Source organism: Prionailurus viverrinus, chromosome A2 (genome assembly GCF_022837055.1).
Source record: "Prionailurus viverrinus isolate Anna chromosome A2, UM_Priviv_1.0, whole genome shotgun sequence".
NCBI classification, from domain to species: Eukaryota; Metazoa; Chordata; class Mammalia; order Carnivora; family Felidae; genus Prionailurus; species Prionailurus viverrinus.
Genome location: NC_062562.1, coordinates 150,908,570 through 150,914,897, shown reverse-complemented (window position 1 = coordinate 150,914,897; position 6,328 = coordinate 150,908,570). Strand labels below are relative to the sequence as shown.

The 6,328-nt window shown below is 46.3% G+C and overlaps 1 pseudogene; it reads left to right on the top strand.

Moving 5' to 3' along the window:
- The first annotated feature begins 315 nt into the window (after positions 1-315).
- Positions 316-2,300, top strand: LOC125153991 (alpha-internexin-like; annotated as a pseudogene).
- The last annotated feature ends 4,028 nt before the right edge of the window (positions 2,301-6,328 follow it).

Genomic DNA, 6,328 nt, shown 5'->3' with positions numbered 1-6,328 from the left:
CCAAGAGACCATATAGAAGTGAGGATGGAGTGGAGGGCCAAGGGCAAATTCTTAAGGGAAACCTATATTTCAAGTTGGAAAATAAGATGAGGAGGCACAGGGATAAAAAGAGATATAAGAAAACATTATTGGGGGAGCCAAAGGTGGGGAGAATTTTACAGGTGTGGGGAGCAATAAGGCATGAGAGAACAGGGAAAATCATATAAAGTGATTAGGGAAAATAAGAATAAAAAACAAAACACTGCATTTGGTAAGCAGCTATCGACCTTCAAAAAATTATTATGAAGTGAGAAGAGCTAAAGCCAGATTACAAAGATGAAGGGAGTGGGTGATATCCGCACGGAAGCCGGTGGCAAAGATGACTTTTTACAGAAGTTTTGTGATGAAGAGAACGAAGGAAGGCCCTTGCGTAGGGGGGCAGCAGAGTGGCGGGAAAGTGGCTTTGTTCATGTATATGTTTGTGGGTTCGGTTTTCCTGTTTGTTTGGCTAGTTTTGGATACGATAAACCTGAGTATGATTATTACAGTCGGAGAGCAAGAGCCAGTGGTGACGCCAAAGAGAGAAAGAGAGGGCGATTATGTCAAATTGAGCCAAGCTTCAGGGCAGGCCGGCGAAGCTCCAGTCAAGATACCAGAATGGCAGTTTAGCCATGGAGGAGGTGGAGGCTGTATAAGGGGCCAGGACAAGCTGGAGAGGGAGTACCAGAAGCAGACACGTGTAGGATGGACAGATGGGATGAGGGGGAGACGAGGGAGGCAGACCAGATGCTGGAGGTGACAGTGGTCGAGCGGTGTGGTATGGATGGGTGGAGTAGGCGTGCAGGTGGGACTGGGTAAGGGCAGCCTTCCTGGGCCTATCTCACGCGCCTCGTGAAAGCAGACTCCTCTGCAGCTTCCGCCGCAGCTACTCTCCCAGCCCTTAAGCTTCGTTCAACTCGGAGCACTACCTGTGTGCCTCGTCCTGCTACCACAGGGTGTTGGGAGATGGCCCTCGGCTGTCCTCGTGACCCTCCAGTGCCGGTGGCACAGGTATCTCGCAGTCGCTGTCCCGCTGCAATCAGGCCTCCTGGGCCTCCTCGCTCGGCCTGCGCCCGGCCCACCGCCCGTGGCCCTGCGGCATCCTACGGGCCGTACCCGAGTCCGGCAGCTGCGCGCACCCAGGCGACGGAGCAGCTGGAAGGCCTCGACGACCGCTTCGCCGTATTCACGGAGGAGGCGCACCAAGGCAGGAAATAGAAGACCGATCCAAGCCGAGGCGACCGCGCTGGAGCAGCGCCACGTCGGCCCGACACGCCTGGTGAGCTCTTCCGGCGCGAGCTGCGCGCGCAGCTGTAGGAGGCGGGCTCGGCGCAGGCGCAGGGGCGTCGCTGGAGCGCGTCGGCCCGGCGGACGAGGCGCTGCGGTTGCGGTTGCGGTCAGGCTGCGAGGAGAGGAGCCAAGGGTGCCCGGAGGCGTGGCAGCGCGATGTGGATGGCACCTCGCTGGCCCGCCTGGACCTGGAGAACAGGCTGGAGTCGCTGCTAGACGACCTGGCCTTCGTGCGCCAGGTGCAAGATGAGGTGGCTGAGCCGCTGGCCACACTGTAGGTGTCGTCGCAGGCCTCGGCCGACGTGAGCGTGGCTGTGGCCACACCACACCTCAGTTCGGCGTTGAGGTTCCCTGGCCCCTAGGTCAGTGGAGGAATGTGCAAGTGCAGGTTTGCCAGCCTGAGCTAGCAGGCGGCGCGAAGCGCGGAGGCCAGCAGGGCCGGCCGCGAGGAGATTCACGAGTACCGGTGCGAACTGCAGGCATGCACGGTCGAGACTGAGGGGCTGCGTGGGGCCAACGAGTGTTGGAGAGGCTGGAGCTGGAGAGCGGCACAGTGCAGACACGGCCAGCTGCCAGGATAGTGTTGGGCCGCTGCAGAGTGATGTCACCAAGAGTGTGACATGGCTTGCCACCTTCAGGAATACCAGGACTTGCGCAGCGTCAAAATGGCTCTTGGTATGGAGATAGCAGCTTTATGGGGAGCTACTGTAAAGTGAAGACCCACGTTTTAGCGCCAGTGGATTAAGCATTTTAGGACTGAATCCCCCTTCCGATCCAGGTTATCTGTTTCCACCTAGAATCCTCAGTTTTACGACCTCCAAAGACTCATCCACTGGTCTGTCTCTTAAGAGAAGGTTTCTAAGATAGCCTCTAAGAAAAACTTCCAGATAGGGGGAAATTTTGAAGAAATATTGGAAGAGACCATAGTATCTACCAAGGAAACCAAGAAATCAAATATAGAAGAAAGCACTATCTCAAGACAAAAAATATAATTCTGGTGCTTAAAAACACTTAATGTTTAAAAGGAGATAATATGTAGGGGCGCCTGGCTGGCTTAGTCGGTAGAGCTTGTGACTCTTGATCTCACGGTTGTGGGTTCAAGCCCACGTTAGGTGTAGAGATTAATTTAAAAAATGAAATCTTTAAAAGGGGGGATAATACGCATTTGACTTGTTAAAGATCCTACTCCTGAATCAAAACCCCTGTCACCACCGTAAAATGTCTTCAAGACTTCAGTCTCCTATTTAGCATCGCGTACTTTCTCTAACAAGAAAACCACCCCTTGAGTTGGAGCAAACTACAGTCCTTGAGTAATCACAGAGGAGTTATCGAAGAACCCAGCCTTCTCACCTAAAGCTCAAGGTTCACAGCAATAGATGATTCAGGTACAGAGGAGGTACAAACTAAGGTGCTAAATCTGTGATCATCACTTGCTATGAGTTGAAGTTAAAACCTATATCCACTCACTATGCCAGCCATTGCCCAGCTATATAATCTCATTCTAGTTACCTAAAACATGAGATCACTGCCAAAGATAAACCAATGATCCATGCCTCACACCACTCTGACAGAACTATTTCACAAATTATAGGTGTTTGTTTAATGGACACTTTGCTTCCTATCATGTTCAATTCCACATATCCTTCCCCCACCCCTACTAAGGGGGGGAAGCTAGTGTAGTATTCTTCACCTTAAATGCATTGGGATTCTTCCTAAAGGAACTTACCCCCTTTTGTTTCTTTGCCCAATGGATAAAATTAGATTCACGTTGAACATTTCTATGATTTGTGTAATAAATTGTCACTATGCATTTCATATCCTTCCAATTTTGTAAGTAAAAGAAAAATGGCAGTACAAGTTTTAAGGATTTCCCCCAATAAATAAAATAATGAAGAGTCCCTAGATTTTAGGCTTTCAGCTTATTCAAATCCATTTAATTAGGGGGAAAAAAAACTATTAGGAATGTAGCTTTTCACCATAACTGTGGAAACACAGGAATAGTATCCTGAGCTGTGATTCAGCTGACCTTAGAATTTAGTAGCATAAGCTGGAAAAGGTGAGTTTTTGTGTGAATGGAAAGAACGAAGGTCTCATTTATCTGTGGCAGTTCTTTTGTGGTGATACAGAATTAGCTGTTTTGTGTCCTTATCTTTAGATGGAACCCACATATTACCCTTCCTACTAGTCCAGGTCCTCACTCTTCTATGCCTCTTAAGAGTGTTGAGTGTAGATTATGTTATCTTCAGGACACAATGCTACTGCCCTAAAGTCAAAGAAGTCACTTCTGGTCAATGAACACCCCCAGAAAAAAAAAATCTTTCTTTTTTCTAAAAGAGTCTTGCCCAATAGTTTTACCACTGCTGCATGGTTTGTAGGGTGTCCCTTCTCTGCTGAGGAGGAAGAGACACTGAGACCAGAGAAGGGGCATATGTGCTCCTACTCACGTGCTAGGAAGTACATTCTGGAGAGTCAGCTTTTCATCTGCTCAGTTGTATAGCAGCTACATTGCACAGTCTTCCACATGTGCCAAGTCTGATGTAGGATTAATTCTCTATCCACAGTCACTTCTACCAGACCTAAAGAGTTGTCCTGTCTCTGTCACACATCTCCACTAAGAGCTCTGTGGTAACAGGAACTCTGTGGTAACAGGAACATTATACTTTTACTGAACTTTCTTATTCTAGTACACGCTTCAGTAATTCAAGGAACTGGAGAGATATTTTTCTTCTTTCCCTTACTCCATCCTTGTCTATACCCCCCACACTTACTGTAAAACATTAGTAAAATAAGAATTATGATCATGCAAATTCCACCGACATGAAAAAAAAAAGCAGTTTTCATTTGGGTCTATGCTCTCTAAATCTGGGAGTCTCCCTGCCCCCCAGCACTTGCTCCCTTCCCACCCACCCCCACACAATTGCCAGCCTGTCTGACAAATAAAATCTTATGAATCATGAAAGCCAAAAATCTATTTAAATCCTAAAATTACCTTCTACATTGCTATTTTGTAACTTGTGTTGTTCCTAATTATGGTATTAACCAGTCAATGTTTTAATTTTTTTCTAATTCTAGAAGATGAATAAGGCCAAAAATGTATAAATAAACTAATCCATATTACTAGTTTCTGTGTTTCTTCAAGAGACAGGATGCCAGATAGAAGACATTTCTGAGATATAATCTGTTATCAGTCTAAGTGCTGTAAGTCTGGGTTTTTTAAGAGGCTTAAATCACAGTGCTTGCATTACTACTTATAAAGCCTATTTCTGCTGATAGTACCTGACTACTGACTCTGTTTTGATGATGAAAGAATTGGGAAGTTGGAGTCATAGCATGATGGATTTGGCAGAAGCTTTTCTGTATTTCTCCATTGTCTGGTCTGGTTAGGAAAATGAAAGAATTGCCCGATGCTCTTTCATTTTAGTTCTCTTTATTTATCTTCTAGTGTTTCTGGTTGTTTGAGCTATATTTAGAATCAGACACCATGGATGCTGTGAGAAAGAGAGAGGGACAGAAGGAGGGAGGAAAGGACAGAGACAGAGGCAAACAATCAGGATGAGATTTGAATCCTGGCTTGGATTCTGGTCTTTTCTGTGAAAGGACAGTTCCCCAGAACTAAAACTCATTATTTACTTTGGGACTAGTAAATTCCCCAGCAGAAGCAGTGGTGGTAACATTGTGGCTTCACATCTGTGAATATTTGGGCTTATGTGGTGCTTGTGACTGCCTCTCTCCAGTGAAAGGGCTCTGGGGGTTATATATAGTCCATGGAGCCTGCCATCCAGAGGCATAAATCCCACTGCTGGATTCTCCATCCAGACATCTAGATTTAGCAATGGCACCAACAGGTATTCTCTGTCTTCAGGAGCTTGCCCCACTGTTAGGCATGTTGCTGACCGTGCTTCCAATAGGTCATTCATATTTCCTTAAGGATCACTCACATTTCCCCTTAATACTGCCCTTCCCTCTTTGTCCTTGGACAAGGGGGCAGACAGAGTCTGCCAGTTTTATTAGGTATGAAAGTAATTGATAAGTCCTTCAGAAAGCAGAGCCCTGAAGTCAGAGCCAGCCTGCATAAAAGGGCTAAGGTCCACCAGCCAGGAAGAAGGGAGGGAACCTTGGCCAAGGGGTGATTTATGCTGCATCAGCCCTCCAGATCTTTCCTATGTGTCCTCTTGGAAGAGTTCCTACCTGGACTCAGGCCTGCCCTCCGTGGGCACTGGACCGGGGCTCCCTCCTCCCTTGTGTCAGCATTTACCTGCCCTGTGTCCTATTCCTGTCACCTCTCTCCTAGGTGATAGGCAGCAAAGGACACAGGCTAAACAGGTGGGCATTGGAGACCGACTCTGGCGATTTGAATCCCAGCTATGCTACTTAATAGCTGTGCAACCTTGGGCAAGTTATTTGACTCTCTATCCCTCACTTTGCTCATCTGTAGAAAAAGAATAATAATAATACCCTATGACAGGGCTTTTGTGAAGATTGATGAGTTAAACTGCATGAAGCACTCTGTAGTACCAAATAAGTGTTAACTACTACTTGAAAAACTCACTCCTTCAAGGTGTTAAAAGTGATAACCATTTTATGTGTTGTCACTTACGTGATTTTTGTATTTTAATGAGGGCTTTGTGGAAAGGGTCCAAGGAATTAACTTCAAAGGACAGAACTATGGAGAAAATGTAGAGACCTTCTATTACTCTTAAATCATACTATTGCAGCTGTCAAAAATACTGGCCTTTCCCGACAGATATTTTTTAATCTAATACTTCCTTTCAGTCAACAAGAATGAGGGTGGCTGCTTAAGAATGATCACAGATCAAAGACTTAATTAATCTGGGAAGCAAATTGGTCAGGGCTAAAACAGGGTCAAAGTCATTCCCTACACTAAATACCACAGTGCAAAGGAAAGAGTAGTACATTTAACTACCTGCCACTCTCCTTTTAGATTTTATTTTTCCTCGTCGTGGCTACAGAAGTTTGTAGCCAATAGGATGTCCATAAAGGAACAAAGGTTAGTAAAGCA